The following is a 26,705-nucleotide window of genomic DNA, read 5'->3' as shown; positions in this document are numbered from 1 at the left end:
CTTAAAAATATTTTATCAGCTATTCTTTCAATGAAATTTGTCGATACAGTAGATACATCTGGACTGATATCTCGAAAATCATCATAGCTGGTGGGTTGGTACGTGGTCGAATTTCGTATTTTTAGATGACAAATTTGATTACGTGGATAGGTTCGGAAAAGAAAAAAAAAAACACTTTCGATTAATACGGAAGAAATAACGTTTTTAATTTTTAAAAGATTTGTTGTTAGATATTTATAAATTTTCGTGTTAACTAGTGGGAAGAATTATTGGTTAAATTGAAATATGGAGTGGATATGGAATGATTTAACGAGTCGTCGATTGGTCGTCAATTTTTATGAAAATAAATAGAATTTTATGAAAAATCATGTAGAGAACATATATCTCTTTTTCGTTACCAATCTTTCAAATTCAGAGGAGTGAAAATTGCGTTCAAAGTTGCAGATGGCAAATACAAACCTGTTCAGAACATTACAACACTTTTTAGTAGGTAAAAAATTTGAAAATATTGACATTCTCAAAAATAGCTTAGAAAATTATTTTAAAGAAAAACAAGAGAACTTTTATCGAGACGGAATAATGGCCCTACCAGAAAAATGGGAAGAAGTTGTACAACGAGAGGGGGATTACATTTTTTCATGAAACCGAAAGGTATGTAAACAATTTTAACATATATAACCGCTCGAAAAACGGCACGAACTTACGGGATGACCTAATATTTGTCTAGCATTTGGGAAACTATTATAGTTAAAGAAATAATGCGAAGAATCAAACTTGGGAAGTTGGAAGTTCTCCTAACTTTGTTAGCAACGTTCAAGTTGTTGCTTGAGTGGATATGGTTGTTCTCTTTTCTTCGTAAATAGTTAGCATTGCCTTCTTATCTAGAACATCGTTCCAGGAAGGCGCAAAATTTTCTTTCTGGTTAGAAAGAATCGTCGAACTAATGGAAGTATAGTGTGACTCTGAAACGATATAAAAGATCTTTGGGACAAACTTTTTACTTGTGACGTGATACAGAGCGAAGGTTTCGATTTAAGGTACAATTATTTCAATGTTGGCAGCTTTCTTGGGTAAAACAATTCCGCTTAAATTATTGCTTCGTTATACGAGATGTCACATAAGACTTTTATCAATATAATCGACGTAACGTAATCTATGCGTATGAAACTAGAGACGCGTTTTTATTTAATGCACCTTTTTGTAGAGCCAAAGAGAAGCTCTCTTCTCTCTCTAAGATTCTCCTTGGCGAGATACAGACCACCGCTTAAAAGTATGTGGATAGTTGCTGATTTTTAAAATAATTCAATTACAAATAGATTAATAAATTATCGTTATTTTTCCATAACTCTCGCAAATAACTTTTACGTTAGAAACTTATTACAAATTTTGGGATTATTATTTTTTTCTGGAACAAGGATTCGATATATCTCATGTTACGATAGAAATTACAATTTTAAATAATACGATTAACTAACTAACATTTTCTACGTATTTTTTCCACTCAATCGCTGATAGATTTTTTACTCACAAGCGAAGGTCTAACGTAGAATAGCTATGTGGTAAGAATATTATTTCTTGTTTTAGAAAATTTTCCGTAGTATTGAAAAACTTTGGAATTAACTGAAATATGAGGCGATTTTAAAACGAAGGGGCAAAGTTCTAGGACGAAGTTCGTATTTGTCACAAAGAGAGAATGAAAAAGTTTCCTTTCCGATTATTTGCAAGTTGAAAGTTCCCTTGGGCAACGTGATTCAATTTCGATCGTTGCTCTAATGAATATTCCTACTTGGATAATATTGATTTATATAAGTCTTATCTTAAGAAAATTCAACGTTCCAATTTTTCAAGAGTTCTTTTGTTATTGATAGAATAAATCTGGCATTGTTACAGCGCTATCGTATTTATCGTATTGAAGTGAGCTATAAACGGATGCTGTTACTATTGTCTCGTGCTACAATTACTCCATTTATACGGATAATTGACAGGCGTAATTACTCATTGTTGGTGAAACAATTAGTTCGATATGTTATTTCATTCTACCGATTACAAGGATTTTTCTAATTGAACATGACTTTTAAATTAAAAATACATGAAAATAAATGATAGATATTATTCGTTTGGTTTAAACGGCTTAATTCCACTTGTGTACCAAGGAAGATAAAATAGAAACTTGTTTCCTCACGAAATTGTACATTCACACGTTATTAAATTATTTTCTATTTCATTATATATGTTGATAACTCACTACAAACGAAATATTACGAAACGAATGTACATGTACGTACACATACAATTAGTTTCGATTGTGGTAAATCACCAACACGTGTAATAAATAAAGAAAGTTTTAATAATATGCAAATACAATTTGTTGAAATAACATTCAGTTTAAATTTTACTTTTGTAAAACGAAGATCTACGACGAATCTATATGTAGCCGTGCGAGGATCGCGTAAAACATAAAATTCAATGTATTAAAGGTAATCTTTCACGTAAGATATGAAGGTCTTAAAGTATTACCGTTTTTCAGATCCCCTATTCAGCTGCATTGGGTATATCGTACGGTAAATAAGTCCTTTTATAATAAGAAGTACACGACATTATTCGTTTCGTGCTTTTGTAATTATTAGCCCCATGCGTAGCGAAGAATGTAAAAATATTTTATCTCTAAAATATTCTTTATTCAGATACGATACAATGCCTTCTTGTATTACCATATTCTTTAAATCTTTGTATATTACGAATAATTAATATTACGTTTAAGAGGCGAATTTTTAGAAAATGAGCTCGTAAGACAAAATGATGAATTTATATAACAGTTTATGTCAGAAATTTTTCCAATTATTTAATATTAGACACGTCTGTGGGTATGTGAAACGACAAACGAAATTTCCTCCTGATTAAAAACGTGATATATAATTCGAATTTTCTGTATTCCATAGAAGAGCAATTTTAGAATTCGATACGTTGTCGATCAAATTCCAGATCAGAATTATCTTTCTACGGTGGACAACGTGTCGATTACTGTCACATCGTGTCGCGATTAAAAGCGCAGCATCGTTGTACGATTGTTCCGTTCGGCGCTTAATAAAGCCATTATCTCACAGTTTTCTTGTCGTGGTTAAAATCAAGCATTTTTATCTGACCGCTGGCCTGGTCGAAACGATAAATTTGTCCACCGGCGACGAGCAGCTTGGATTCCTTCCTTTCTCCGCTCCGGCCATTTAATGATCGGTTTTCCACCGGGTGGCTCCATTCGCCGCTTCCTTTTCCATTTGGTTTCATTTTCAACCAGGTGGTTATTATCGTCCCGTAGCCGGAGAATTTATGATGCAGACGTTGCCGAGTATGATTTTGATTAATCGCTATCGTACCAACGACGACGTTTAATTTATGAATAGAATGTCCGTACGCGATGAGACATGTAATTGGAACGAGTGATAGACCGCGTTTAATCAAGAACGAGGGAATGCCGGAGGAAAAATTGAATTTAGTATCTCACGATTTGATTGGTTTACGTGGGATATGTACGTATATGTGTATATGCTAATTAAATCTTCATATGTAATATGCTAGAGTGTAAAGTATCCGAAGTAAAGTGTTCGCAATAGTATTTCATATTTTATACACTGATAAATATATAACAATTTTATACGTCTTATACGTTTGGACGAAACGGATCTTCGTTTAGGTTTCTTCGCTTTTTTAATCACGTTCATGAAAATACGAAATTGCATAAAAATCCGTTATTATGAAAATAATACGTTCAAAGTAACATGCTGGTAATAATACTTAACAGATACAGAGATTTGTAATAAAGTGTATTAGATCGAATGGTAATTACACGAATAGTTGGTAATAGCAAATCAGAAACATATAGAAGACATATAGAATTTCAGAAGTTCCATAAAATATCTGAAAGAACTTTCTGAACATCATGCGATCTATGTAAAATTCGTCTATAAAAAGTTACACGGTTACATTTCCATGTTTATGAGAGAAACGGAGTTGCAGAAAAATGAGTTTTGTTACCTTTTTCTTATTATCTCTTTTTATCCGCAAGCACGAAACATAAATCGTTTCAACTGATAACTTTATTTTACGCATGACTTTTATTATACTCGATTACACATCTACTATATATACGTTCATTTGCACACTGCTGCCTTTTAATAATAATTGAATACACAGGAAAAACGAATGCAACGGTTTCACGTGTACCGTTTAATTAAAATTTGGACAATCATCGATCGAATAACGATATACTATCAATTTTAAATAATATTTGTATGGTATAAAAGTTATTGCCTTATACCGTTTTCATTGTTATTTTACGTTCGTGTATTATACGTTTGTCGATCTGTAAGCACCGTTATATCTTTTATCGATTATCCATGAACTTGGATTACGTAAAACATCCAGTAATCGAATCGTGATTTACGTTCGCTGATAATAATTAGCAAATGATAGTAAAGGATACATAGATAGCTATTGAGTGAATTCCCACGAAATTTCGTGTAGAGGAGACTCGGTGCATTACGTGGAGTTAAGGAGAGATTTTAGATCGGCATATCGATCGGAAACTACGTCATGCAATTTGTTATTTATATTTTATTTTTATTTATTTCCGCCGCGTCACTTCAATTTATCCGTTCCAGATTTTCTAATCGAATTTTGTTAATATATTTTACGGGTACAATTAAGAAAAGATATTATTAAGGTAAATTGTTTGAAGCTTTATTAAAAAATTACAACAAAACTAGAAAGTACGAAGGAAACGGCAACGGTTATTACGCGAGATAAGAATAGATTGACGATCGATAAATGTTAATGCACCATTTTAAAAGCTACACCATTTTTCCCGATAAAAACTGACAATAAGAAATTGGGGATATTTTCCTGCACAGTTCATTTCAATTTTATTTTGTTTCAATAAATTAATCGACTTTTCATATCAATTCAATACACTCATTAATATTTGTTCTATGTATATACATTCATCGCGTTCTATTCTCCTTGTATTTGTATTTATTGTAAAGTTTCAAACGACGTATTTTTATATAATATTTCCCTTACTAATAGCCATAGAACGTTCGTTGATAAAGTTCGAATGGAAAAATTTACGATATTCTGTATAGATGTGTAGACATTTAAATATACAACTAACGTTGTAACATTTCAGGAAATTAACGCGAAACTAGCATATTCAACGCTACTTTCGCTCTGTTAATAAGAAACAATTAATATCATCGAGAAATTGCTCTAAACTTGTTCACACAACTAAGATAATTCTCATAGTTTATACGAGAAAATTATGGATGAGACGCTGGAATCTCGAATTTCATGCATCCACAGTTGTATGTACGGTCGTCTCAAGTTACCTCTGCTTTGTGGGAATTTCAACACCACAGTCTAGGTATCATAGGAACTCGATCTTCATAATTCCAAGGATATGAAAACCGCATCAGAACATCACGGAATCGTATCGATATTGGACTAACGTAATTTTTGGCTCTAAAATTACCTGTATCCAAACCTCGAAAGTCCCAACGCGCTAGTCCCAAAATCCCAGACGGCAGAACCCGTAGAACGCAAATGCTCAGATCCCAGGCCTTGAATTATTGAACTTTGAAACCTCAGGTCTCGAATTATAGAATCCCCAAATCGCAAATTTCACATGAACCGGATCTTGAATCAAAGGACTTCGGATGTCTGATCTTAAATTATAAATTGTAATTCTTAGATCCGAGATCACAGAATTCGTAGACTATTATTCTGTATCATACACGACTGCTATTCTATCATAGAATCTTTCATAGATTTTCGAGCATACAAGTTTCAAACTTCAGATTCTCAATCATAGAAATTTCAAACTGCGGACTTAAACTTCCTGCCCTAGATAGATAGATCTTTGAAATTTGAAATTTAGAACCATAGAACGTATAAATGTACTTAAACCACAGAATCTTTAAATCCTGGACCACGAGTTGTCAAATTTTCAATTTACTATTACAAGAATCTCGGATTACAAATTTCAGATCAAAGAGCATTTCAAACTCTACGTCCTAAATCACTTAATCGTCCTAAAGAACCTATCGATCACGTATCTTTAATCATATGATTGGACTGCGGATTTTTATGCAAATTTATATGTTTACGAATAGATACAGGCAAAGAAATAGCATCTAAATAAACAATTTCTTCACATCTGCTAAAAATTATGAAGACTGTTCTTTGGATATAAATTGGATTCTATGCACTTTCCTGCACTTTCAAATTTCGCGTAAACCCATAGAATCTACGATCTACGTTTAATAATCTTCAAATTTTTTATTTTAGACTATACGCATGTATATAATCCTTGGAATTTCGAGTTCCCAAACTACAAAAATTTTAGCAGGTTTAAATTTTACACGTTCTTCAAGAATTTCATATGCAAACTCTGTGGTCCGAAGATCCACAGTCGTGTTGTTTCTTCACGCGTTTTTTTACAACATTTTTCCCATGAATATCAAGGTTCCGCAATATCAGGTTTGCGGCGTTTGAAGTGCAGAACGCCAGAAGTAAGTCAGAAGGGGTCATACGATTCTGAGTAGGTGCATGAAGTTTGAAATGTGCGGTGTGGATTTTACTGCTTTAGTTCTGTACGTAGAGTTTACGCTACAGTTACAGAATCATAAAGTCCAGCCTCATACTGTCTGAAATTATTGATCTTGTATATAAAACAAAATTTTATATTTTTTTATATTTAAATTGCGATATTAAAAGTTTATATAAATTTTATGTAATTTCTTAATTTTATTTTCATAGCATAACCTTATCGCAATTATATGAAATTACTATTGAACGATACAAAATGCAACGTACTATCCAGAGATGGAAAGAAGTCTCGCGGGACGGTGCAAGAGCAAAAGGTTCTACTGTTCTCTATCGTCCACCGTCACGCGATATTACGATGTTTCGTTTGTATATCTGACATTTTCGACCGATACGCGCGCTTAACTTTACCACTGCGTTGAAAACTGTCTATCAAAAACGATGAATCAAGTACGCATTTCTTTCCATCTCTGTGCATGGATCTAATTAATCGCAATATGTAAATATCATAGCGTTCAAATACTTTTTTTAGCCACTGTATATTACAGACCTGAACTAATCTAAAACATTATTCCTAACAACTCACCAATCTGCATAACACAGAAGCGTCGATCACCATCGACGATTTCCATCAAACCGAGAAACAGGAAAGGAAAGGAAAGGAAAGGAAAGGAAAGGAAAAACCAAATGAAATCCTCGACGAAATGCATTTGGTTTGGTGATCAGTTCGGAAGGTGGAAACGAAAGGAAGCTGGCAATATGTTATTCCCATCAGAGACAAACGTAAAGTCATTCCGTTTCCTCGTTTGCACCTCTGCGACCGCCGCAGGCCTTCGCGAATGATCGATACCCTGTATTTGAATACAGTTTGAATCAAGCCGGATTGCGTCCATTAGATTTACAAAGGTTTCAGACTTGCAAATAGAAGGAGAAAAGGAAGAGGTGGAAAGAAGCAGGCGGTTAGAGCAGTCGGCTCGTGCGATTTATTGGATAGTCAGCACTTCTAACGCGACTCGATAAGCCGGAATCAATGGCCGGGCGAACATAGCTGCTGACCATCCGTCGGTGGATGTCGCTCAACGAAATTCGTTTCCGGAATCGGGATCGATTCGACCGAGAGAACGCCTCTTCCCTCGCTGTTTTCGTTCCTATTGTCGACTAAACAGACCGCATTGAGTCACCTATGTCGCACAATTTACAACATGTTGCAACAATGCTGTTTCTGCACGGTGTACACGACTGGAAATGATTATACCAATTACGAGACAAGAATAGAATGGCGAAGACAAAAGTCCATTTAAAGTGCGAGGAAAAGTCACGTACGCAACCTAAACCATTAAAAGTCGGTAATCCACCGGAAAGTTAAGCTAAATTATGCCGCGCTATGCCAAGTTTAAAAATACTTGCTTCGATAGTACACGGGTATACCGTGTATATATGTAACGCGACTCGCTATCTTTCTGCAATTTGCGGCCACATAACGAAAGATGTTTTCGACTATACTTTCACAGTGTCGAGTGTAAAGCGACGATAAAAAAGTTTCGAAAATACTTTGTTTTCATAGCGGAACCAAGGCCACCTCTCGTAACACAAATAGAATCATACGTTGTTTTTCTTTTTTTCATGAGATTGCAGGGATCTTTACGACAAATTCAAAAACCATATTATACGATATTTTGATTAATTCAATATCAAGTTTACGGGTACGCTTTATTTTAACGCTCGTTCAAACTGTATATCGCCTTCCGCGATACAACATTTTGCTCTTTTGCAGAAGTTTGAACGACCTGTCGTTATTATAGTGGCTGAATGTACAACTCTACATGCTGTAGTAATTCTCTCTCTTTGAAATGTAAGTAATTCCGAAATATGTCAACGAGTGAAATATTATTCCCATTATTGTATATCTAGTTTATTAAGTTAATAAAGATGTCATATAATACGCGTTTTGAATTCGCCGTAAAGTCGCTGCAATCTCACGGACAAAGCATATAGCTCTATTTATGTTATCCGTGGTGATCTTGGTTTTGTTATGGAAACAAAGTATTTCGGAAATTTTTTTTTTTCGCCTGTTTGTAGTACGCCCGATGGTATTAAAATACGGCTCAAAACATTCTTTGTTACGCGGCTGCAGGTGACAGAAAAATATTGAATCGCGTTACACGGGACGTTCTCTACATACGCAACAGTTTACATTGAAATTTAAGCTTATAGTTTATTACATTCAAGTTTTGGTGTCTCGTGTGCTATAATTTTGTGTATTGTATATTTCTGAACTTATCGTAGCACGGCACAGCTTATCTTAGCTGTCCGATGAATCTCCGGCGTAGGCGTCCTCTTATCTGCTAAATTATAGCAAAACCATGAACGTAACTCGGCCCACGATTCGTGGCAATTTTAAGGGAACACCCAACAAATACTCAAATGACAATTTCTTTCGACTGCACGAAGAGGGTGGCTTTTTATTTCTTTTTTTATTATTTTTTAAATTATAACAAAACCTGAACATAACTCGGCCCACGACTCGTGGCAATTTTAAACGCACACCCAACAAATACTCAAATGACAATTTCTTTCGACCGCACAAAGAGGGTGGCTTTTTATTTCTTTTTTTATTATTTTTTAAATTATAGCAAAACCTACACGTAACTCGGCCTTGGACGTACCTCGGCCCACGACTCGTGGCAATTTTAAACGAACACCCAACAAATACTCAAATGGCAATTTCTTTCGACTGCACAAAGAGGGTGGCTTTTTATTTCTTTTTTTATTATTTTTTAAATTATAACAAAACCTGGACGTACCTGGACTCACGACTTGTGGCAATTTTAAACAAACACCCAACAAATACTCAAATGGCAATTTCTTTCGACTGCACAAAGAGGGTGGATTTTTATTTCTTTTTTTATTATTTTTTAAATTATAGTAAAACCTGGACGTACCTCGGCCCACGACTCGTGGCAATTTTAAACGAACACCCAACAAATACTCAAATGGCAATTTCTTTCGACTGCACGAAGAGGTTGGATTTTTATTTCTTTTTTTATTTTTTAAATTATAACAAAACCTGAACGTAACTCGGCCCACGACTCGTGGCAATTTTAAACGAACACCCAACAAATACTCAAATGGCAATTTCTTTCGACTGCACAAAGAGGGTGGCTTTTTATTTCTTTTTTTATTATTTTTTAAATTATAACAAAACCTGGACGTACCTGGACTCACGACTTGTGGCAATTTTAAACAAACACCCAACAAATACTCAAATGGCAATTTCTTTCGACTGCACGAAGAGGGTGGCTTTTTATTTCTTTTTTATAATTTTGTAAATTATAGCAAAACCTGAACGTAATTCGGTCCACGACTCGTGGGAATTTTAAGCGAACACCCAACAAATACTCAAATGGCAATTTCTTCCGAGTGCAGGAAGGGGGGTGGTTTTAGCTTTGACAGGTCGCTGGAGATTCTGTGATTGGTAGTCGCGAGGAAAAAAAAGACGCGGAAAGAGAAAAGCGAATCATTTCGTTCTCGAGGTAAAATGGAGAAAATCCTGCAAGGGAAAAGACAAGTGGTTAACGTTACGTAAAGAGGTTTCTAGACTGGAGAGGTGTTTCCGATTGTAGAAAGACGTACGGAGGATTATTGCATGGTTTTGTTCGGGTCTCTCGAGTGTTGTTGCGTTTCAAGTTAGATCGTTGTAAGTTTGAATTTAGGCTGTTGAGAAGATTATCATTTGTCGAAACGTGATCTTCAATTATTAATCCACTACTGTAGATCGATTATAGTTTTCGAATAGTCGTGAATGGTAATATATTAGTGTCCAAGAAATGTCGGCGATCTTCCAATACCGAGCCTTACGAATTACGCTAAACGAAAGATTCGATCGATCGTAGAATAGAAACATCCAAAACGTTCGAATATTCCGAAGAAACTGCGATTGAGCCATTTTCGATATTACGATTCAAACGTGTCCCGATAATAAATTCACGTAGAACTCGGTTTACTATGTTTGGAAACTTTTAAAAGCTCGACAACTTTAGGAAAAACTCAATCAAATCCAAGAGTATACTTATTCGCATCTAGATGACGATCGCAGAATCTCAGGAGCGTGGCTTTTTGTTCACGGAAATCAAGAGGACAGCGAACGTGACGAACGTCGTAATTTAATATGACACAATGGACGAGCGTTTAGTATAGAAAAAATGTAATTGAACTATGTTTTGTAACTAACAACGATAATTCAACTTTTACTTGCACTTATACCTGCAAGTACCAATTTTAAACTTTTTTCTTCTGTTTTCTTATTTACCTTTCTTATCTACCTCTGTACTCTATATTCTCGCACTTTCGGCTTTCTTTCATGCTTTATCGATATAATATCATCGTAGCCAATATAGCCGGGTATCGTTACAGTGCTAACGCGTTATGCTAATAAAATCCAAAGCGTTTGCAACACAACAGACACAATTTATTCGTAAAAGCGTTCGAATACTTTCACGAGCCTCTGTAGAATCTCTGCAGATGCGATTTCTTCGTAGCAATAGAAAGGTCCGTGGTTTTCGTTGGACGTGAAATTGCATTCGATATCTGAGTAGCGCGCGAGGTTTGTCGATGAGGCGAGACGAATAGGATGAATCGAGGTGAATACCGCCGGGAGGGCCGAGCGTAGGACAGAAAAGATTGCGAGGAGAGCGTTAACAATAAAAATAGAGCGTCGCGCCAACAGGGGGAATCGGGGCTACTGGATAGCGATACGAAAAGTAAGATCGATAACTTCTTTTTAAGATTGAATCGAAGTGACGAGTCATGATACTGTGATAGTGTCCGATCCGGACAACTGGTCAAACGTTTGACGCGAATCTGTCACGGCGAATATGCGAGCGAACGTTCGAGGTCTTCTGGAATAATCAGTTTTCCGGGTTTTACGTCGATGAATCGCGAGTGTTTTAAAGATGGAAAGTTTCTAGAAGTATTGACGTTGTCAGGTCCTTGGAGGTTTGACGAATGGTCGGGTATTTTGTAGTTGGATGTTCGCGATTCGTGTCACAAATACCGGAAAGACATTTGCGTCGTAAGTAGACTAGAAATATTTTTGCGTTTAGGGTAAATCGAAATGTAGTTTCGTATATAAAAATTCAGTGATATTACAGATCATGCGGATTATGCAGAAATAGTAAGCACGATCCTGCGATATATTTCAGCAATTTAAATCGTCATTTGACCCATGCGTTTTCAATGGCAGGTCCGTATAATTTCACAGCAATTGGATACAAATATGTCGCATGAATGCGTAATTGGGTATTTCGAATTATCGACGATAAGAAGTTATCACGCAATCGCTTGTGCGTCTAACCCGGTATTATTAACGCAGCTGTTATTGTCTCGTATCTATTCACACGGAAAATCTATGAAACTTTTAAATACCAAATACCGTTTGTCGGATAACAGATTTTCATGGGTGTTCTATTGATTGAACAGACGATCGTTAAATAAAATAAAATAAAATTTCATCGGCGAGTATTAGTCGATTGGTCTGGCTTACATATCGAATAAAATGAAATATAATTAAAGTATATCATTCAAGAGAGAAGAAGAATAATGAATTTCCTATGAAACAAGATGTCTGGTTTAGTCGTATTTCCGTATGTCGTGAACTGAACTTCCGTTATCGCGGACCATCTAATGCGCGGCATTTAATCGGAAAAACCTGCGTTGGACAAAGCTGCGATGTGAAATTCTATTTAATGCTTTGAAAGTCGGAGTGCTCGGTCTGTTCGTGTCGCGTTAAATCGATAACTTGTTGAGTTCAAAGTTGGAGTGATTTTATAGATACGAATGCTGTGTATTTTATATTTTGTTTTTAAATATATCGATGTAATCAGTTTTGAAATTTTATCGCTTTAAACGGTTCGAGGCTTTAATCGATATCAGAGTTTAAAAAATAGTCGATGCTTGTACCTCTTTCTATTTTGTAGTTCTACGAAAAATTTTGCTACGATTAGCCCAAACTTGCTACGCTTTTATAGCTAGTCGTTACATTAATTGTTGCATTCTAAAGTTGTTTTTTCTGTTCGTAATTAGGCACACGTTGCGTCATTTTACGTTTTATGGAAAGAAAAGTACAATTTACGATAAGGAATACTGTGACTTTACTTTGAGGAATTAATATTACAGTCATAATATACATTGTGAGAGACAGAAATAACATTCTTGATTCACATTATTCTCACTCTCGTGGGATTAATTAATTTTAATTGCCCAATGCAATTAAAGTTCTTCTCTTTCGTCATTACGAGCGATATCTATACTGTTTTACGATGGCCTAAATCTAATTATAAAATGACGATGATACAGTTACACAGACAGATCATACAAGAATGTTTAAAATATTTCTGCTACTGAAACCTTCGCCTTTGCGTGAAAATATTTAAAAGAATTCATTTCTACCATTCTGAATCCATTGCTTTAAATATTCAGTTTCACGTTAAAATAATTAAAGGTATCTACTTTTGATACAGAAAATTCATTACTTTTAAGAAGAAACGTTTCATCTTCTTGCTTGTTTATTATAAGAATAAAGAAGTATAAGGATAAAAAGCTAGAAACACGTATTAATGAATACCAGTGATTTCCTTTTTCTTCTGTTTACGAGAGAACTATATCGAATATTTATAGTTTTATATTATTTTTCTTTTCACAAGGAGAAGAAAAAATCTGACGAGAATAAAATAAAAGGACACGTATCGAAAAATATCAATCGTTTCATTTTTTCCATTCGAGAAGCAATTGCATAAAGTACATACATAGCATATATACCAAACGTTTGCTATATTCAAAAAAAAAAAAAAAAAAAGAAAAAAACGAGGAGAAAGGATATGTGTCAACACCTTTCGCAACCGCTGTATATCGATAAATATCGATGACTTCATTTGTTCCATTTCTAAGGGAGCTACATAAGATACTTACACAATATCCATAAGTAGCTTTGCTCTGCCTCTTCTTGTTTTTTCTTTCTTCTTATACGAACTTCACATTTCAATTTCCAGAGTTCAAGAAGCGCTTTCTTCGCGACGAGCGATATATCCACGTCGTATGCAACCATAAAAATCGATTTTAATAAGTCAATCATAAAAGAACAGGTGGTCGTATTTTCAGGGAAGATTGAAAAGCGGTGGCGAGACTGGAAACCGGTGATCTTCCCAACGAATGCGGTGAATACTAGTAATTTCAACTTTCGTTGAGAATTTCCAAGACTTCGCCTCTCGTTCTAGGAAAGAAATCAGGGACGTCGACTGTCGAAAGTTTGATATCGCATACTTCGATTTCTTAACGATTCTTGCAACTTCATAATTAATGGTTCAACCGTGAATTACTAATTAACGCTCTCTCGCGTATACAGAGTAAGAAATTAAAAGATTTGAGATTAGCGAGAAGAGTCATACTTTCGACATGCCAAATAAATAAAAATAATAAATCATTGATCTCTGTGAAAACGCTGGGTTGCCAGACTTTTATCTTCAATTGTTAGAATTCAATTACTCGCGCTTCTGATTTCATCTTTTATATTTCGAATTTTCACATGGAAATATATATTCCATTGCTTTCAAATACATGTTACGTATGATAAACGTTTAATTAAACGTAACACGAGCAAACAGTTAATCAAAAATAACAACGAACGACGATCGTAAACTTGGAACAACGCAAATGCATAGTTTCACAAATCTTTCGTTCAAATTGTCCCTCTACGTATTTCTCAAAATTTGTATTTCATCAAGTTACAAACGTTTTAACGCACCGTAAACGATGCCAACGTAACTTTGCGACACCAACGTGTTCCTTTTCCAATTACCGCCACGATACGCGACACTTTACAACTCTATACGCATAATGTTAGCGAGCATATCTTATTATATTACTATACCAATTATTAAAGGGGAAAAGGTACAATTAAAGGGTGCAGAACGTAAAAGGTGCTTTATCGTGAAATATTAACTGGCGACAAAAGACGTAAACCCTGCAATTTTCGGGACACGAAACAGAACGAGCAGCGGAACGACGATAGTCAATCTCCATTAGGAGATGAGGTTACAGCGAGGAGAACGATCTTTCTGCTTGAACTTCACGCGTGGAGTTCAAGGTCGTCTCATTAGCAAACCGAAATGGAACGAACGACACTCAAATCGAGAAGAATCATCGTCGAAGGTTTCGGGATTCAGTGGAAACTCGAGCAATTATTTTCTAATCGAGCACGTCAGGCTGAGATTGAATTACAGTAGAACGGTTCGGAATCGTTCGGAGTCGAATCGAATGGCAGATTAACACGAGAACCAAGGAATCGCTCATAATGAATACCTTCGTTTCATAGATTTCTGTGAAATTCTTAATTATATTCTTAAATATAATGGAAAATACAAACGTTCCATTACTCTATCTACATCTAAAAGTATTATCACACAATGAAAGTGGTTTTTACAATGCGGACGGTGCAACACTTACGTACGTTGATAACGACGAAGAATACGTAACAGCTGAAACTTCATAATGTGGGATGGTGTGACGTTAGGGAAAAACGTGGCTGATTGTTTATAAATGTTGTCAGGATATGTTAATGTTGTCAGGGAGTGTCGTGAGCGTTACCAAGGTTTGTTAAGGGGGAAAATAAGCGTGGTAATGCTGTCAGAGTTGAATTAATCGTGTTCGAGAGAAATTCATCGTGTTGCTGTGACGTAGAAATAGTGATAAGCGAATTCGTGAAGTGTGATATTATATTCGATTTTGTGAGAGTGTTACAATATTTTGTTTATCATACTGTCTTTTTTTGTTAATTTATAATAAACATTCCTACAATAATAATATGATTACTTTGCTTCCAAAGGGTTTCGATCGAATCAGAATGAAACATAAATTACGTTTAACCAGGATTCTTGTCGGCTTAATAAATTTCATGACAAATACGTAATTGTTTTTCTCTAAGAATCTGTCAATCTTCGTAAAAAGTACCAACGTTGCGCACAATTTTTATTTATCTACTTTTCCTGTTTATCGAGGAGACTCTTAACGGAAACAGATTATTCTCGAGAAAATGAGAGGAAACAAAAGCTTGACGCGGCCATCGAATAAACCGGCCAAATTTCTTCTATGGTCCGATGAGAAAGTCTCGTACAGAGATTACTTGACTGAGGATAATTAGAATGTAAAATGAAGAGTTCAAGTAAAAAAAGGCACTAAACAGGATTACTCTACTATTTCGTTCGTATTTAATGAAGAAATCGAGAACGAAACCGTCCTGCTTTCCGAGAAAATTACCTTTTACTCGAATCCGTGATCGTGAAAGCTTTCGAACATTTTCAGTTCGAGCACGTCGTAACGCAATTCGAACGTCCGATGCAAAGCCTGCATTTTAAACACACTCGGCTCGTTATAGTATTTTCTTAAGACAACGGGGATTACCCTTTTCGCTAACGAAACTCGCGATGGAAATTCAGACTCGCGAGCTTTTCAGCCGCAATATGAATAAACATATGTTACCACGGGCTGAAAACAAGCATTTTCTCGCAATCTCCGCAGGTAGTTCAGCTTATGAAACGTCAGTCGATGTTGAAACAGCATTGTAAAGACTCGCTGTTCCTGCTTTTAGTTTCGTCGCACGGCGACAGCTCGATACAGAAATTTATACAGAGATGTTCTTCTCTAACCGAATAGAATTTCAAAACTGATAATAGTTGACTATAAACGTATTGTATTCTACACTGTCTGCCCCATTTCCAGTATAAAATCGATTTTTTTTTTAATTTGTCATAAATAACAAAGAAAATTATTATTATCGTGTTTATGACTTACAGTTTTCCATGATATCGCATTGTTTTATCGTTTACTCCTTAACGAGTACAAAATGATTAGAAATTCTCCAAACGTGATCGAATTACAGTGAAACGTACGCAAAAATTCTTAGCACTTACTTATTCCTTAATCTCTAGCTCGATCTCTTAATTATTGGCTTGGCAACTAAGTGATTGCGGATCTTGTCAATACCATCTAATGACAAAATCCGCAACCAGTTAGTTGCCAAGCCAATAATATTCAAGTGGAACGGAATAAAAAGAATCTCTGTTCCGCTGTACAACAATGTAATTCCTGGATTTAGTTGAAATAAAGCAAACAGCCTTAAACGCGCAGCACGACCAACTGTTTTCGCAAACTATTGAAATTGAAACGCGCTATCCGTGTTTGCTCGTATACGTGGTACATAAAACTACAAAGACTGGACGGGCCGTGTTAACGCTGCGAGTACAATTGACGGGTCTGTCATTTCTTTCGTTACGAACCGTTGATCGAATATTAAATAGGCGAACTACAGACAGCTTGTTTTCGAAGGCTCGTTATTTACGAAGTTGCGTTGACGTGGTGCAACGAAAATATTCGCGTACGATTAATCTCGAACGTGAAAACGAATTGCTCTTTAATCGCGTCGAATTAATCGAATCGAATTGAACTTTAACTGCGTCGAACGTTAACATAAAGTTGCCGGATGAGTTGCAATTTTCGAAGTTTCCATATTATCGCCAGTAATTAAGGATTGTTTAACGTGTTTTGCAGGTCAAAGGGAAATTTTTGAACGAGAGGGAATATTTATGAGCTGGTTAGTTTACATAACACGAAAAATAATGTATAGTACGGATATAGAAAATAATGGAAGAACGTAAAACGAAATGGAAAGAGTAAACAAGAGAGGACAATGGAAGGCATAGAAAGGACGGTCAGAAATCGTTACATTAATTTGACAAGATAAAATAAGAGAATATGACCAAATAATTAATACGTAATTGATAAAATGATAGGCTATTGATTTTTCTATAAATAATATTTACAATTTTACGTTTGTATCGATTATATTGTCGCGTATTAAATAGGATTTTGATACTAAATACGACACAATCTTCTTACAACCATTGAAATTTTGTCAATGATTATAACGAACGAGCATTATTGAACACACGATGAGTGCATAGAATCGGAAATCATCATTAAATTCCTTGCACAGGCGTTAAATGTACTAGCACACGCGTTAACCAATATAACGTACCTTTTTCCAATTAAGGTCGAACAAAAAGCCTTTATTCAACTAGTAATTTCTCTCGTTTCGTTAGTTACAGTCTCCGTAGCGGACAGGATTTTTTTTTTTTTTTAATAAAACGAATATGCGTGCTGAAAGACTTGGAATCTATATCCGAATGCCTTTGATCTCGCGAACATATTCCGTCTATCCTGCAATTTTCAATCCTTACGCTGGTACGAGCTACAAGATACCATAGCGGTATACGAAAATCAAACGTTTAAACTTACGAAAGTTATCTCTATAATTTCATTTTCTTCTATCCCGAATTCTTTTTTTTTTTTTTGCGTAATAAAATATTCTATCTCGCTGGTTCTACAATCACGAAGCAACAGCAAACTACGTAGTTGGTAATATTCGAGCTCTCAGAGGAATCTTTTACATCTACAAAACATTGCGAAATCTCTTTAGCATCGAAGCATGAAAGTCGACATATCGGTACACGATGCAACGCATAAAAATTGAAAGCTTATCGTTCGTTTTGTAATTACGCGAAGCAGTGCATTTACGAGAGTCTACACTATTGTGTGCCAGCGTAAAAGAAACAGTCGCGTTCGATCGATCTCGACAAAAACCGGTGACCACCAGTGATTTCTATTAGCCGTTCCACGTGTTTTGCAACGGTCGTTGGTTGAACAAACGACGCGGTTCGCAACGTTGGCCTTTAATAAATATATGCGCAAAAAAACCAATTAAGCGCATACTGGTTACAGCGATGGAAGCACCCTCGTGTAAAAACTAAGCTTCTTAGAGGGCTAGTCGGCTTTGTTCTACGATTATTGGATTACTTGTGCCGTGTACCACCCATGGCCCAGACCATCCGTATTCATACGTGGCTGATCGTACGTCGAGTTATTCTCCTCGTTGTCGCTTTCCTTCGCTTGTTCTTCCACCCACGTGAATGGCGATTATCGTACTATCGAAACGAGGCTTTGGTAGAGATTCGGAAATTCATCGACGTTCAGCTGACTGATTTTTCGACTTTCATCGTTTCGCGAACGCTCGCACGACGATTTATCGATTAATAATTGGGCCGTGAATCTTGATGCGTTTATGGGAAACTCGAAGCAGCGAAAATACACGGAACGGATATAATATGCAAAAATATGTAAAATATTCAAAGTAACGTGTTCGTTGTAACGTTAAAAATGGAAAACCTCGAATTAAATTGCAAATGTAAAGATAGTACACGGATGATCGCTTCATATTGGGATTAAATTTCCAACTGAAATTATAATTCACGTTGAATCGTCTAAGTGGAATACGTTGCATTGAATTCCCTACGTGCAATACGTTACATTGAATTATCTTGCTATAATAGTTCGATGTGCTATAATAGGAATGGATGAAAATTATCTATAGTGAAAGCTCGCTATTGATTGCTTAGAGTAGCAGCCTCTAGGGTTATCTCTCCAACACGTATCTTATGGGACACGATCAATTGGAGACAGTCGTTCACCTGTGACATACACTATCATCGATAGCTTTAACAGAAAAGGCAAAGAATATTTTACGTTCAGAGATAAACATAGAAATAAGAAAATAACATAGAATATTCGAATTGCGAACACGAATTCGACCATGCGAATTTGTAATTTCCGTTCTGTTCAAATAGCAGATAGATCACTCGGCCACGATAACGATCTAATTAGTTAAAATTTCTTGCAATCTTAGAATCAGATTTTACGATAAAGCGTAAGAATCATATTTCACAGAAAATAGCAGCGGACCTCAATTCGCAGCTTTTCGCACGTTTTATGAAACTTACGGAATATAATATCGATCGGTCGATAGAGAAGATTAAGCAAATCATCTGCAAATAATTTTCTATTCTAGTTAGCTCTCTCAGATAAAATGACAAATAATTTAGATTGCTAGTTATCGGTGCTAGTTTCGAGTTGTCTATCGTAATGATAATCTAACATGTGCGCCGGAAGTGGTACCGTTTCATTAATAATATAAATCATACGCTGCAAATTGTCGTCGTCCTTGGTCTACAAGTCGATAATACATTCTAATCGGAAGCTGAAGCACACGCGAACTTCCGTGCATTGCGGTTTCCACGTGCTACAATAACTCTATCTGCTTCTCGATGGGTTGGCCACACAACAGTGTTCCGTTATTAAGTTCGGCGAATTATATTATGAGATCGATAATACACCGTCTGTTATTATGGACTAGATAACGAAGCAATTATATCGTATAGAAGAAAGTAGATTTGATGTTTGAAACGATACGCAATTAGCGATATTGCATTGGTCCAGTCGATGGTCGATGCACGTGATGCAGGTTGGTTGGTTCACGGAGCAGCAAGTTGTTTTCTCGAAATATTGCGAGGAGAATCGCGCGAATCCTTATGTTTTCATGGATAAACAGAAAAGCATTTCAAGACTATGACACTATGTCTAATGATATTTAGTATTTATAAATACTTGATTTCATAATACACAGGGTGTACAAAAAAAGTTGGGAAGGAATTAGTACTCGTAAAAACAAGCAAGAAAATCTGAGTAAAGCATCAGTTTCGGAATTACGAGACGTTTAATGCATAAAAGTAGAGCGTATAATAAAACAGTTGCTTCGTTGGATGAGGAAACTGCTGCCAAGAGATAAGAGAAATGCCGGAGGACGTATTGAACATACACCGCAATGGTAATGTTCTTACTGATAAAATACCTTGTAACTCGAAAGCTAGTGGCTTTTGAACCCATGTCGAGACATTTTTGTTGCTTCTAACCAGTGCTATGCGCTCCCAAAGTTTCTGTCCAATTTTTTTTATACACGCTATATATATATGTAGTTCATGATTCATTTATATTTTAAATAATTAATATTCCCCCAAATATATTGTCTAACTTTTCTAAGTCTTCCAACAAAGGAAAGATTCTTTTCTGTCCTTTTAATTCAAATCTCTATGCAAACTAATATTCACGAATCATGCAAATCGCAATCTCAAAATAAGAGCGTTACTTGAGCACTCGCGTTTTCAAGGGAAAAGAACAAGCGATCTGAATGTTAAGAAATTTTCGATACAATTCAGCGGCACCGATCTGATATGAAATTCAAATGCGCTTTGTGTAAACGCTCGTATCTGTCGTTATTCATGGTTTTCCTGAGACAGTTTATTTCTGAATTAGTTAAAGCTATATCTACACATGTCTCGCTACTATTGGAAAATCTAGGTTAGTAGACTTTCTTTTAAACTTACTACGTACTCGTTATTTAGTCATACAGAAGTACAAAAGATTCAATTTGCATTTTAATTTGATCTAATTTCCAGACGCTGTATAGACGAAGATGTTTATTACTTTTGTCGATCTCTTGAAACTTCGTCTAAACCTTCCATGTAGAATTTAGGTGTATCGCGTTTCTATTTCGAACGTTTAAACGATCTGTAGCTACGACGAAAGTGGAATTTTTTTAATAAATTAAAGGAAACAGTTGTTGAATGAGTATTTGACTTTTACTTATACATATTAGGTTGTCCGGAAAGTCTGTTTCTTTTACAACACGTCTTTTACAACAACGCATTTCTATACAAACATGAAACCTAAACTATCGAACGTTGTGATCTTTAGTTTGACAGAACAAAATGGATCATACGTAATTCGATAAAATAATATAAAACGGAAAATGCGTCCATTATTTCCTTATAAAACGAAAGACACTTTTCGGACGACCTGATGCATATACTTCGATTACATACGTGCATTTATCCATATCGTGTCTCAGATATTTTAAATAACGGCGTTGTTAAATTCTAAACAAATTGTTGTGTACATTTTACGCACACTTTATTTCTATTTTTAGCCCCTACGTTCTATAAGGTAGAAGTATCGATACGTTAAAGAAAGCAGTCTCCAAAGAATGCTGTATTTTTGTACTATATTTATTACATGCACATTGTATATTTTAATTTACCAGATAAAGTAAATAATACCTAGATAAATATAACACTAGCATAATACGTTCTTTGCCTATTCATTACGGAACAATAGAAAATTATAATACTGAAATGGAAAGTAAGGAAGCAAAAGGAGGAAGCACAGTAAGATCTTTATTAAGGGGAATATGTAATGTTGAATAACAAGACTGTTATTTAAAATTTAAAACGATTATCTCGCATCTAAGATTCTCTTTGAGGTTGTTCTTCCGTGAATTATACATCTTACACGCACAAAGTGCTAGAAAAAGAGTCAATTCTCGCGTAACCAAGGATATCCTTATATACTAGGATAAGGTGTATAAGGAACAAGGTGGTGCTCCGTCAAAGGCTTTTAGCTTGCAAAAAGATACTCTATTATAACAGTAGCTTTCATCTTCGATAAATTAAAAAAGGTAATATCGTGATCAGAGGTAGCTTAATTATTACGGAAAGTTACGAAACTATTTAACCTTCGGAGAGAAAACGAACAAGACCGAATTGAAATTCATTAAATGTATATAAGAAAAGGACGAAGTAATGTCCAAACGTATAATCGTATAATTATTTCTGATCTTTTGATCAAAGCAACTTTGAAAAATTAACGAATAATGTAAGGTAGGTTAGAAGAACCTGTCACAATGAAGCGCGCCATACATTTCTCCTCATTGTACATCATCTTACTATTTATTGACTGATTATTTCATTTCAATTTTACTATTTTAGTAAGAATATTTAATTAGCAAGAAAATAAGAAGAGTCGGGATCATGGAACACAGTGGTACTTGTACACTATACATCATCTTATTATTTATTGATTGATTATTTCATTTCAATATTATTATTTTAATAGCAATATTTAATTAGCAGGAAAATAAAAAGAGTTAGGATCATGGAACACAGTGGTACTTGTACACTGTACATCATCTTATTATTTATTGACTGATTATTTCATTTCAATATTATTATTTTAATAGGAATATTTAATTAGCAAGAAAATAAGAAGAGTCGGGATCATGGAACACAGTGGTACTTGTACCAAGGAGTACGATGAATTTATGAAGAATTTATATTCGAATTTCTACGAAATAGTTAAAATATTTTACGCGTAAACTAGGCAAGAATTTATGTAATAACCGCGTTATACGGATAACCACGCGAAAGACGTGGTTTCTTATCGGATGTCTACGACGTTGTCTCGATGGAACTCTACAAGTTCGACAAGTTCGGTGACATTTCGGGAAATAAGATTGCGTTTATGAAGTCTTCGAAGCGTGGACATTCTTTTAACAAAGAACGTTGATACGTGGAAACACAAAATGCGGAAAGCTCGCATCTGCATCCAAGTTTTCATTCGCTTTGTGAAACCTTGAAAACACGCTTGCCCCACGACATGACGGATTTTCAATGTGTATATCGATTCGTATCTGAAAGAATTCGATTTCTTTGTTCTTGTGAATAAAGTTATCTCGCGATGTTACGTCGTGTAAAATAAATTTGAACGAGACGAATTTCGCTTGGGAATATTTTGTGAATTTATCAGAACGATCTGAACTTTCAGGAAGATTAATTCGGCTGAATATGATTTTTACTAGTTTATTAATCGAGAAACTTTTCGAAAAATAGGGCACATAGGCCTATGGGAAATATATATACGCCAAGTGTATTTTCTAGTCAAATAGTTAAATTGTTATGAAGTTCCTATTTATTTTGTACAAAAGAAGATAAAATAAAAAGGACAAAGTTGGTTAAACAACTATTAGTTCGATATTGGTTCTTTTATAGTTAGTTACCAATTCGAACGTTGCTAATATTAAAAAAATTGTATAGAACTAAAACTTCCGATGCAATTTTATCTTATAGAATTTTTTCGTAGACAACTTTTCAATTAATAGATCTATAAAAAGTCATATTTAATAAATTTAATCTTGTTCAAAGTTCAAACTTTTTGCGGTTTAATAGTTTATCAAAGGTTTATTAAATGCTTTGAGAGTTGATCCATGAATATTCGAGAGCTGCTTGAATATATTAAGATATAATAAAACGTTCTTGTACTATTTTCTTAACAGCCGAGAATGATTCAACATATTCTAAGATCGGAAGAGTACTTTAATATTCTAACGTGTAATATTTTCTGAATTTCAAATATTTTCATTGAACAAGTTTTTTTAGGATATTGCTAGTCAATATATACTCGAGACGAAATCTTTTCAACTTCTTTCTGAATACGATAAGAGAATTAACTTAGAACTTCAAGATTTTATTAGAAGAGTTGGATAGAATTGGAAAATATTTATCATATTTCCACATATACGTAGATACTATCTATACAAAAATTTTACCACGATATATTAAAAATCCTGTGATCAATTTCGTAATACTTACTCTATTATAGTAAAATTTCATAAATAAAATAGCACTTCGAAGATTAATTTATCCATTTTAGTGAACATTTTTAGCGAAGGACTACTTTACCAAGATATTTAAAAATTCTTTTCATATATCATCTAAAATATCCATCTAAAATATCAATCCACCAATTATATTTAACATTTTCGATAAATGGCTATCTAATTAAAAGTATAAGCTAACTGGAATTTCTTATTCTATCATCCACGCAGTTTCCAATACTTCCCTTCTTACGGACGAATAATTACTACACAGCCAATTTACGTTACTTCCATTACTTGTAGCGCATCCTTTTGTACCCACTAATGGATACTATCGGCCGATGAAAATCAAACTTTCAACGAAAGCGTGTCCAGTGTCTCTTTTACCAAAGTAGTTACAGCAACTTCCTGTAGTGTAACGAAGCACGAACCTAATTATGGTTAATATCTCTATTAACGTCAGGAGGTTCGATCAGATCGTTCGGGTAACATTCGTTTCGCTTTCATGTTCCGGAACTCGCATGTTTTCGTAAACTTCCGCTTATAATACAGACATAGTATCGAACAGATGCCAGCGAAACTGCGATCAAAGTGACAAAATAAATCTCAAGATGGATACCAGATGGATACAGTCGTAAAATGATCGAGCTAATTCAGAGCAATTTGATGCTTGATACGATCATTAAAGACAGCGGCTGTATCTCGTTGCATCGTACGTTTATCAAAACGTGTTGTCGGGAAAAGTTCATAATCTTGTTTTATCTATGTCAGATCTCTTTAAACTTTGATCTTTTGTTGTACAATTTTTCGTAGCTTTCTAAATATTCAATTTCGAATTGTCCTCGCTCACACACCCAATAAAGAGATAACACATTCGATGAAATCATTCAGTTTTTCCTCTTGTCTATAGTTACACATCGTTATATTTCCATCGTATCTTATTGTTTTAGAAGAACAGTCAATCGCGACAGAAAAGGTATTTCCTCTTAACGAGTCGATCTTTTTCTCCGATTTTCTACGATTTTCTACGAATATCTTAAGAAATATTCCATTCCTTAGATTTGTACAGAGCCAATAAAACGCGGCGAAAATATAACTTTAGATCGTTCAAATTAAGATATCAATTTTCACACTGTAATTTATTCTTCGACGTTCATTTCTTCTTCTAACGCAAATGCTTCCGGGGATAGTTAAGATCGTTTGATATCAACTTGCTTCGCATACGAACGTCACCACCGTCTTATGGAACGTTCTATTCCCTTCGAGGAGATATCCCAATTTCGTAGAATCGTTGTCTAATTTCCATTGTTGAATCTATTTTTGCAAGCAAATTACATCGCCTTCCAGCCAAACGTTTATCGTTACTTTACGGAGTTACTTTACAGAGAAATAAGGAATTTCGAAGGAATCCTCGTTCCACCCTAGAAAATGGGTTTTTAAAGTAATTTCGAAGAACGAGAAACAGAAATATACCGGTAGCAACACGGGATGTGACTTTAACTTCATTACCAACTTAAGTATTCGTTGCTTAAACGGACTGTAATTTGTTTCGACAACCGAGATATACATTGTCCTTGGTAATAAGACGATGGAAATTTGTTCAAGTGTCAAAGTAAAACAGTAACCTGCAGGGAAATAAATTGAAGAACTGTTTTGCTCACTGGAAACAACAGAATTTGATACGCGGTATTTCTACAATATTAAACGCAAGGCTCGTGCCCGAGAATTTCCATAAAGATACGTGGGGCTCTGTTGTACTAAGCAATCTCAATTTATTTTTGTATTTACAGAGGAACACGCCTAACGTTTATTCCCGATACCCTTATCCGCTGAAACAGAATCCTGGATACATTTATAAATGGACGTCGAATAACCTACGATCTATATCTTCGATTATAATATATTAATATACATACTGTTACTAACGACGATCTTTGAAACTTTTCCACTGTTATGCAACGTCTTTGATTCGATGTTTTTTCACGAGAGTCATTAGGATTTGCAGAATGTTAGTTAGAAGAGTTGGACGCTGACTTGAAAAATTCAAGATCGTGGACTTTTTGTTTTCATTACAGAAAATTAATGGAGAAAAAGATCGCAAGCTGTTGTCATCGATGATAACGTTTTAAGAAATGTTAGGAAAAAAGATGAGCGAAAAATAGCAAGAGAAACGACGTTTCAGATGGAAGTCATCCATCCTGCTATTATCCATCATTTGGTTCAAATAGGAAAAATGAAAGAAGTAGACAAATGGATCGTGCACGGGTTCGATAATATAGCGAAGCTTAGAAATATGGAAATAACCACCTTCGTTCGAAGAAATAAACAGGATACATTTTTATTTGTGACGGATTTGACGGATCTCGTACGAAAATCGGGAACGTTGGAGAATAGAACGCCTAGATAAAGATGAAAAATGCAGTATGTGTCAAAATCACTGCTTTCTTCTATTTAGATAGTCATCTGCATAGATTATCCATTATAATTTTCTACAACGTGTAAATGCAGTTGGACCAAAAGTTTGCTGTGAATTAATAGATGAAATTTATAGGTGAAATTAACTGAAGATTTATGCATATACATATATCATATGAATATCGTGATTGAAAAATATGAGTCGTATTTTTTATCTTTCGTACAAGAGCAGCTTTGAAATTCGATATATTGTCAACGTCATTTTAGA

At 35.0% G+C, this 26,705-nt stretch overlaps 1 long non-coding RNA gene across 1 annotated transcript; it reads left to right on the top strand.

Moving 5' to 3' along the window:
- Positions 1 to 465: 465 nt before the first annotated feature.
- Positions 466 to 25,092, top strand: LOC117151798. Its single transcript, XR_004461923.1, has 3 exons — positions 466 to 721; positions 24,976 to 24,979; positions 25,082 to 25,092. It is a non-coding gene; the product is annotated as an uncharacterized LOC117151798 (long non-coding RNA).
- The last annotated feature ends 1,613 nt before the right edge of the window (positions 25,093 to 26,705 follow it).

This window comes from Bombus impatiens, unplaced genomic scaffold (assembly GCF_000188095.3).
Source record: "Bombus impatiens unplaced genomic scaffold, BIMP_2.2 scf_0442, whole genome shotgun sequence".
Lineage (NCBI taxonomy): Eukaryota > Metazoa > Arthropoda > Insecta > Hymenoptera > Apidae > Bombus > Bombus impatiens.
Note: the sequence above shows the minus strand (reverse complement) of the source record. Positions and strands in the feature narration are given on the sequence as shown.